We start from the raw sequence: 10,427 nt of genomic DNA, 5'->3' as shown, positions 1-10,427 counted from the left end.
ACAGTGAATCTTGAGATTTAGAACTTGTCATGCTAGCATAGGTTCATGTATTGTATGCATAATTAGTGGATAACTCTAACCATTTTACTTGTCCTGTGTAATCATCATAAATAACTTACACTTAAATCGTTATGTTGTCAAATTCTGTAGACATATAGGGTCTCAACATATTTGATGCTATTCAAATTCTATCTTAATTGTGGATGCTTGGTAGAATGGTATTCGTATAACGAAAGTTGGCGTTTATCAGTTTCGTGTTGTTCGATTAATATCATCACAATTACATGCTAAGGTTTATAACAATAACTATTAAATGAAATAGTAATGAAGTTACGATCTCATGTATGTTTAATATTGTTAATTTAAGTGTTTAATTCTCATAGTAATTATAAGTTTACCAACCTTAATTGTTATTATCTTGACATTGAAGAATAATCATACATTAGTGAGTAAGTGTTAATTAAATATAATTAATCAGAGTCTCTGCGGGAACGAACTAGAAATTATTCTATATTACTTGTGAACGCGTATACTTGCGTGAATTATTTAGCGCATGCTCTGTGCCTAACAAGTTTTTGGCGCCGCTGCAGGGGACTCGGTGTTAATTTGTTTAGTTTATGTACTTGCCATCAGTGGTCATTAGGATTCATTGATTAAGACTTGTTACTTACTGCTTCCGGTTGTGTTTCAGGTACTCTAGCGAGCGTTTATGCAAACACGTTCTCGCACTCGCAAGAGAAATCTGGATAAAGCTGAGGAGACAGATAAAACTCTTAACTTTCCGGAGAAGATAGTTTTTGAAGATTCAGATTAAGAAAGTGAAAAGAAAGAACTTGAAACAATGGGTGATCGTCTAGCTCAAGATGATCCAGCTCTTATGGACTTTTCTCGGCCTAAATTGATGACATTCAGTCCAGCATCATTCATCCGTCTATTCAGGCCAATACTTTTGAAATCAAGTCGGGCACTATTCAGATGGTACAAAATTCTATTTCTTTCGGAGGGGCTGCGACTGAAGATCCCAACATGCATATCAGGAATTTTGTCGAGATCTGTAGTGCTTTCAAATATAATGGTGTTGCTGATGAGGCTATCAAGCTGAGGCTTTTCCCATTCTCTCTGAGGGATAAAGCTAAGGACTGGTTACATTCTTTACCAGCTGGGTCCATCACTACTTGGGAAGATCTTGCACAAAAGTTTCTGGTGAAGTTCTATCCAATGGCAAAAACTGCAGCTATGAGGAGTGCTCTTACTCAATTTATGCAGCAACCAGGAGAATCTATGTGCGAAGCTTGGGAGCGTTACAAGGAGATGTTGAGAAAATGTCCACATCATGGGATGCCTGACTGGATAGTGATCACTAGTTTCTACAATGGTTTGGGGGTCTAATCTTGACCCATGCTCGATGCAGCTTCTGGAGGCGCCTTGTGGGCCAAAAGATATACTGAGGCGTATAATCTCATTGAAACTATGGCTGCAAATGAGTATCAAAACCCAACTCAAAGGATGATGCCTGGGAAAGTAGCAGGTATTCTGGAAGTTGATGCAGCTACAGCTATTGCAACACAGTTCACGACGCTGACTATGAAGGTCGATTCTTTAACCAACTATGGCGTAAATCAATTATCTAGTGTGTGTGAGCTTTGTGCAGGCTCTCATGCTACGGATCAGTGTTCTCTTGTTAATGAATCTGTTCAGTATGTGAAAAATTTCCAGAAACCGCAGTAGCCTGTGTCCGCTACGTATCATCCTAATAACAGAAATCATCCCAATTTCAGCTAGAGTAATAATCAGAATGCTGAGTAGTCATATCAGCAAGCTGTAAATAAACAATTTAATCCACCTGAACTCCAGAAACCTCAACAATTTGCTCAAAGGCAACCATATCCTCAACCAGGAGGTGCTGCTCCACCTTCTAGTGCTGATTTCGAGGAGTTAAAGCTGTTGTGCAAAAGTCAGGCTATTTTTATCAAGACCTTGGAAAATCAAATTGGACAAATAGCCAATGCCTTGCTCAATCATCAACCTGGCACACTTCCCAGCGATACTGAAGTGCCAGGCAGGAAGGAAGTTAAAGAGCAAGTCAAAGCTGTCACCTTAAGGTCTGGAAAAGTTGCTAATGCTGAAAAAGCAAAAGATGTAGAAGTTGAAGTTGTAGATAAAGAAGGAATACAAAAGGAGAAAGAGGGGGAACCAAGGAAGACTACTGTTGAACACACTCTGCTTGAGGGTAATACAGGGGAGAAATAGCTCTATCCTCCACCACCTTTTCCTAAGCGATTGCAAAAACAAAGGCTGGACAAGCAATTTGGTAAGTTTCTGGAGGTGTTCAAGAAACTTCACATCAACATACCTTTCGCTGAGGCTCTTGAGCAAATGCCTAGTTATGTGAAATTCATGAAAGGTATTCTTTTGAAGAAGGTGAAACTAGATGATCTTGATACCGTTGCTCTGACGGAAGAGTGCAGTGTCGTGCTGCAACAAAAGTTACCTCAAAAGCTTAAGGATCCAGGTAGCTTCACCATTCCTTGCACCATTGGCAAGTTGTCATTTGACAAGTGCCTTTGCGATTTGGGAGCAAGCATCAATCTGATGCCGTTGTATAATTTCAAAAAGATGAATTTTCCTGATCCGAATCCCACCTTCATGTCTCTACAATTGGCTGATCGTTCGATTACATACCCCCGAGGCATCGTGGAGGACGTGCTAGTAAAGGTGGACAAGCTCATCTTTCCTGCAAATTTTGTCAGTCTGGATTTCGAGGAAGATAATAAGATTCCCATAATCTTGGGAAGACTTTTCTTGGCTACAGGTCGTACCTTAATAGATGTGCAAAAAGGTGAACTCACTATGAGGGTGCAAGATCAAGATATTACATTCAATGTGTTCAATGCGATGAAATTTCCTACGGAAGATGAGGAGTGCTTCAAGGTGGATCTGGTCAATTCCGTAGTTACTTTAGAACTTGATCATGTGCTATGGTCTGATGCCTTAGAAAAAGCTTTAATGGGGGATTTTGACAGTGAAGATGATGAAGGGAATGAGCAGTTATAATATCTGAATGCTTCTTCTTGGAAATGGAAGTTAGACATGCCATTTGAATCTCTTGGTAATACTGATCTTAAGAATGCTGAGGGAAAGCTCAAAACCATCTATTGAGGAAGCACCTACTTTGGAGTTTAAACCACTTCCTAAACACTTGAGGTATGCTTTTTTAGGTGATGCATCTACTTTGCCTGTTATTATTGCATCTGACCTTTCAGGTAGTAATGAGGACAAGCTCTTGAGGATTCTGAGAGATTTCAAATCGGCCATAGGATGGACTATAGCAGATATAAAATGGATCAGCCCTTTGTACATCATGCATAAAATTCTGCTAGAGAAAGGTAGCAAGCCGACTGTTGAGCAACAGCGAAGGCTTAATCCTATCATGAAAGAAGTGGTGAAGAAAGAAATTCTAAAATGGCTGGATGCAGGAATCATATATCCTATTTCTAACAGTCCTTGGGTGAGCCCCGTGCAATGTGTACCTAAGAAATGAGGTATTATTGTGGTAGCAAATGAGAAGAACGAGCTCATCCCCACTCGAACAGTCACATGATGAAGGGTATGCATGGACTACAGGAAGTTAAATAAAGCCACGAGGAAGGATCACTTCCCTCTTCCATTCATTGATCAGATGCTTGACAAGTTGGATGGTCATGAGTATTATTGTCTTCTGGATGGCTATTCGGGCTACAATCAGATTTGCATTGCACCAGAAGATCAAGCGAAGACTACTTTCACTTGTCCATTTGGCACGTTTACTTTTCGCAGAGTTTCTTTTGGCTTATGTGGTGCACCTGCAACTTTTCAGAGATGCATGATGGCCATATTCTCTGATATGATTGGAAATAATGTCGAAGTGTTCATGGACGACTTCTCCGTCTTTGGACATTCGTATGGTGAATGCTTGAATAATCTTCGTTTGGTGCTCAAAAGGTATGTTGAGACCAACCTGGTGCTCAATTGGGAAAAATGTCACTTCATGGTGCAACAAGGCATCATTCTTGGGAATAAGGTCTCTAGTAAAGGTCTTGAGGTGAATAAAGCCGAGGTGGGCGTCATTGAAAATCTTTCACCACCTATTTCTGTGAAAGGAATCCGTAGCTTTCTTGGTCATGCGGGTTTTTATCGGCATTTCATCAAGGACTTCTCTAAGATATCTAAGCCGTTGTGCAACTTGCTCGAGAAAGATGTGCCTTTCAAATTTGATGATGAATGCTTGGCAGCATTCGAGACTCTCAAGAAGAGTTTAATCACCGCACCAGTTATTACGGCACCTGATTGGAGAGAACCTTTTGAGATGATGTGTGATGCAAGTGATTATGCAGTAGGGGCAGTTCTTGGGCAGCGAAAGACTAATATCTTTCATGTGGTCTACTATGCTAGTAAGACGCTAAATGGAGCCCAACTGAACTACACCACTACTGAGAAGGAGCTCTTGGCTATAGTTTTTGGTTTTGAAAATTTCGATCTTATCTACTTGGGAAAAAGGTGAGAGTGTTCACTGATCACGCTGCCATCCGCTATTTGGTCTCAAAGAAGGATTCAAAGCCTAGACTTATTTGTTGGGTTCTCTTACTACATGAATTCGAGTTAGAGATCAAGGATCGAAAATGTACTGAAAATCAAGTAGCTGACCATCTCTCTAGATTGGAGAATCCCGATTCTACTTCACATGATAAGACATTGATCAACGAATCTTTTCCGGATGAGCAGTTGTTCGCAATTCAAGAGAAAGAGCCATGGTTCACAGATATTGTGAACTATCTTGTTAGCAATATAATGCCTCCTAATATGAATGCGGCTTAAAAGAAGAAGTTCTGCATGAGGTGAAGTGGTACATATGGGATGAACCATATTTTTTTAGACAAGGAGCTAACCAGATCATCAGGAGATGTATCTCATTCTGTGAGACGAAGGGGATATTACGAGACTTTCATTCCACAGTTTATGGTGGACATTATGATGGTGAAAAGACAGTAGCTCGTATTCTTCAAGCAGGTTTTTTCTGGCCTACATTGTTTAAGGATGCACATCAGTTCATTTTAACGTGTGATCGTTGCCAAAGAGTTTAGAATCTTTCCAGAAAGGATGAGATGCCTTTAAATATGCTACTTGGAGAATGTTTGGGGAATCGATTTCATGGGACCATTTATCTCATCCTGCAATAATCAGTACATCTTGCTGGTAGTCGATTATGTCTCGAAATGGGTAGAATTCAAAGCTCTACCAACTAATGATGCAAAGGTAGTGTTGAGTTTTCTTCATAAGCAGATATTCATAAGGTTTGGAACGCCACGAGTTATCATAAGTGACGAAGGGTCGCATTTCTGCAATCGTAAGTTCACTTCTATGATGCAACACTACAATGTGAATCATTACATTGCTACTGCCTATCATCCGCAAACTAATGGTCAAGCTGAAGTGTCTAATAGAGAAATCAAGCGCATTCTAGAGAAAGTCATTTTCCCATCAAGGAAAGATTGGTCTTTAAAGCTCGATGAAGCTGTGTGGGCTTATAGAACAGCATACAAGACTCCACTTGGGATGTCCCCATTTCAACTTGTCTATGGTAAGGGATGTCATTTACCTGCGGAGCTTGAGTATAAGGCTTATTGGGCATTGAAGAGGTTAAACCTTGATCTAGATGCAGCTGAGAAGAAGTGAATGCTTCAGTTAAATGAACTTGATGAATTTCGACTTCAATCATACGAAAATAACAAAATGTACAAGGAGAAGGTAAAAAGATGGCATGACAGGAAGCTATCACCTAAGTCATTCGTGTCGGGGCAACAAGTTCTTCTATTCAATTCTCGTCTCTGACTTTTTCCTGGAAAGTTGAAATCAAAGTGGTCTGGACCATTTTTCGTCAAAATTGTGTTTCCACATGGAGCGGTGGAGATTTTTGAGAACGATCCGGGTCAAGCATTCAAAGTAAATGGTCAGAGATTGAAGCATTATTATGGGGATACAGTAACCCATGAAGTGGCTAGTTCCATTTTATTGTCAACTTGATCACATAACTCCACGTCAAGCTAATGACGTAAAAGAAGCGCTTCTTGGGAGGCAACCCAAGATATGAGACCGTAGGACACCTTATAATATAGTACTTTATCCAAAACCCCAAAAAAATCATAAAAAAAGGTTGCAGGAAAAAAAAAATCCAGAAGCCTAGCAGGCGCCCGCGTGCTAGGGGTAGGCGACCGCGTGCTAGCAGGCGCCCGCGTGCTGGTGCCAGGCGGCCGCGTGCGCCCCTGACTGTTGAAAAATCGTTTTTCAGCCTAAAAAAAAAATAAAACAACAAAAAAATTACAAAAAAAAATATAACCCATTAACCCACGATTTCCCCCCATACCTTGCCACAATCCCCACTCCTAATCAAATTCTAACCCTAATTTTGCCCTATAAATACATACAACCTTTATATACACATCCCACACACTTTCATACTACAAAATATCTCCTACACACCAAACACAAACTCTCGAACTCTTATCCTCAGTTCTCATGGCCCCAAAGATATCATGAACTGTGGGTAGTAGCAGCACCAATCCGACTGCTACCGATTCTTTGAGGAATATTGCTGCGAGGCTCTGATTGTTGGATGGGGCTGCTGAAGAAGAGTACACCAAGCTTCCGACTAAGCCTATTATGAGGGAGAGAGGGTTTTTTCCATCAGGGAGGGATGGTGAGTTTCTACCGATGATTGCTGAGAAGGGATGAATTACATTTTGCGAGTCACCTGAGGTCGTTCCGATGAGTATCGTTCGCGAGTTCTTTGCGAACGCCAAGGCCGACAAGAATGGGTTTTCTGTTGTTCGTGGGCTTACTGTTGATTATCAGCCCGCGGCGATTCGCCGGGTGATTGGACAGCGACAAAGGAAACCACAAGAGGAGCATTGGAATGTAAAGGCCCCTGAGGACTTTGATTTGGACTTGATTATTGCTACTCTCTGTCAGCCGGGCACAATGTGGAAGTTCAAAAGGGGATCCAACGATTATCGTAGTTTCCCTGCTGTCGCGATGAACAAGTATGCTCGTGCTTGGAATGCGTTTACATGTGCTAATATTCTTCCTTCTTTGCATGCACATGAGGTTACAGTGGAGAGGGCGAGGTTGTTATGGGGAATTCTGAATGATGAATATTATGTGGACCTTGGTGAGTACACCTACCAAGGGATTTTGAAGTTTTTGAGGGGAAAATCGCAATACTCTATCCCGTATGCCTCTATTATCATGAAGCTTTGCAAGGCAATTGGAGTCCAGTGGCCTTCTTATGAGCAGTGACAGATGTCGGCCACTCCTATTGATTCATCGACTTTGAATACGATGCAGGAGTGGACGGGTGGAGAGCCTGAGTTACATTGGTTGGGGTATCAGCTTCCAGGAGGAGTTTCAGCAGCTGGTGCTACCATGGCTAGGCCCAGTCAGGGTTAGGGAGAGGCAGGCTCTTCGAGTGCTCAGGGAGGAGATGGCTCGGGATTGGCTGATGTCCAGTACATGAGGCTTTCAAGGAGGATGTATGCGATGTATGAGTCGCAGAGTCGGTTTGCGGAGGAGCTCACTCAGGCACTTGGGACTGCATTTAGAGGTCTTGGAGCTAACATCCAGTGGCCCGTTTTTGGTGAGGATTCTGCTTATCCACCTCCTGACACTCCACCCTCTGAGGGTGATGATGATGATTCGTCTGAGTAGGTATACCCTGTGTTCCTTTCTATTACCTTCACTAAAGACAGTGAAGATTTTAAGTTTGGGTATGGTAGTTAAGGAACATATTTGTGTGTGTGTCATGTAGTTGCATATTCATGTTAGTTTAGTTTATATAGTTACATATTAAGGAACATATTTATGTGTATATCATGTAGTTGTATTTTCATGTTAATTTAGTTCATATAGTTGCATATTTTTGCCATATAGTTTTTTTAAGGATTTATAGCTTTATTTATCATGTCATATAGCTCATGCATATACCATGATCCCTTTGTGTTGCTTTACCGATTAATATGTGATATTGATGCGAGTGTAGTGATAGCGTTAGAGTGATGTTGAATCTTGTTAGGTTGACATGCATGCTAGAAACACTTGTAATTTCACTAAGCCTTAGAGTATGCTTAAGGACTAGATTGTCGTTATGGTTTGATGGTTTTTGAGGTAAATCTATTGCTTATACTTAGAATGCATGCTAGGCTCTAAATGATAAAAGACATGAAAAGATAAAAATTGGAGAAAAAAAATTTGGAATTCATTGCTAGTTGTGGCTAGGCGTCAAATGGCTAGTAGGCGGCTCGTATTGTATACGAGTAGTCTAGGGTTGAGCAAGATGGAGCGAAACGCACTTGCTCAGAAATTTAAAAAAAATTGGAAAAAATAAAAATAAAAGAAAAAGGAAAAAAATATGGTTTAATGCACAATTGATCATAAGTGGGCTCTTTGGTATTCGAGTTATTAAGTTCTTAGGGGACTTTGTACCTAGTGTCCTAAGGCTTTTATAGTCTGGGATCCGCTAACCTAACGCTCGCTAAATGGGTACCATTGCATAAGTCTTTTGTGGACCACACTCATTGCACGATCAAATAAGCAATTGTTTTATGTGTTGAATAAAAGCATGATTCCATAATAAACTCCGGTAATCTTGAAGTGTTATAAGTCATTTTGTGTCTAGAATATATGTTAGGTCACACAACACCGTAGAAGGGGGTTGAATACAGTGTTTATACAATCAAATCGATTTAACACAAGTATGTAACAAAGATCAAGTATATTCAATAAACTCTGTTACAATATGAACTGTTGTTCTCTCTTAGTGATGAACAAATATCACCAAGAGCTGCTAGGTTACAATGTATAATCTTCTCGATAATAATAACACATATAGTGTAAACCCTAAGTCTGTGTTTATATAGTACATAGTTATAATATAACTTCTAATTGATATGGAATATAATTCTGTCTCCTAAAATATATCAATCAAATATCTTCTACAAGTCTTCCTGTCTTCTAACTCTTTTCATGCATATCTTCAATTGTTTTAGTCTCGATCTTCTCCTATAAATCAGCTTCATTCCTTATCTGAAAGTCTTCCCGCACTTAAGTTCTGATATGACCTTAAGTTCTAATATTAAGTTCTGACTTCCAGTAAGTCCTGATTTCAGTAAGTCCTGATTTGTCATGTTGTTAAGTTCTGAAAACTAAACACAAATCATATTAGACATGACATCTCAAATATATCTAACAATGCACTCTCTTTCCTGTAAAGGGAATTGACAGAGTTTTTGGAAGTGCATCTTTGGCTCTATTACTCCCCAGCTCCTCAATCTTCTTTAGAACTAATCTTCTAGCAGTCACATTATACCCAAAGTTCTTTTTGAATGATGAGTTGATCTTTATTAGAATAGATTGGCTTTCTAGAATGATCATGTGAAGTGGCCATATGATCTCTTTTCCTCCCTTGTATTTTGAATACCAGCCTTTCAGGGAGTTGTCTATGAGCATCAATTCCTCTCACTTCTTCCAACTCATCTAAGTAGAGGTTTATGTCAGAGAACTCCTTGATGCCACTGATATATAACATATCTCCCTTGTTGACTATAGATTGAGGTTTAATTATGGTCTTGGATCTAAGAGTCACTGGTTTTACTTTCTTGCTTGCTCTAATCTTTGTCTTCTTTGGCTTGAAGATAGGAAAGTTCAGCTTAGGAATTGGCAAACTATCCCAGTCCACTGGCTCATCCTTTGGAATTATGGGTTCACCATGAATATTCCTAGTTGCATCCACCACCTTGAATTCTTCAAATACCACTGGGGGTTTTGATATTTGAGTTGAAGTTGTGGACTTTTTAGGAGTATAGTCTTCCATTTCTTCATCATTAAAGTCTAATTTTCTCTTGGAATGGAGCTTGTATCTGAATCTTCTTTTCTACTGTGGTTCTTCTTGCACTTTCTGATCCTTAGGTTCAGCAATTACAGTTGGTTGTGCAGGAATTTCTGTTGTGGTTTTTACAGCTTGAAGCTTGGCCAAGATAGCAGCTTGCTTCTTCTTTTATTTAAGTTTTTTAGCATCCAGAGCAGCTTACTTCTTTTCTTGCCTGATTCTTTCATTCTCTCCCTTCTTAGCTTCCACAAACATGGGGTGTCCAACCACCACACACATTTCCTTACCATTTCTGTAAATTTTGGCTAATCTTCTTTTGAGTGCTGAATCAGCTGGATCTTTGTAAAAGGCAATTGACCTAGCCAACAACTTCTTCTTATCTGGCCTAGGTGTCTCATACACAATATCCATAGGATTTTTGTCTAAGAACTTTGAGTTATTCCTTTTAGGCTTCATGATTAGATCTGCTTTTGGAGATTTGATACAAGATGTTTGGCCTTTTTCCAGATAA

General features: G+C 39.9%; 1 non-coding gene across 1 annotated transcript; it reads right to left on the bottom strand.

Annotated features, from left to right (window-relative positions):
* Nucleotides 1–1,232: 1,232 nt before the first annotated feature.
* On the bottom strand, nt 1,233–1,340 carry LOC141669051 (small nucleolar RNA R71). Its single transcript, XR_012553350.1, has one exon. It is a non-coding gene; the product is annotated as a small nucleolar RNA R71 (small nucleolar RNA).
* Nucleotides 1,341–10,427: the final 9,087 nt, after the last annotated feature.

Source organism: Apium graveolens, chromosome 6, assembly GCF_009905375.1.
Source record: "Apium graveolens cultivar Ventura chromosome 6, ASM990537v1, whole genome shotgun sequence".
NCBI lineage: Eukaryota > Viridiplantae > Streptophyta > Magnoliopsida > Apiales > Apiaceae > Apium > Apium graveolens.
This window is presented reverse-complemented; position numbering and strand designations above follow the sequence as displayed.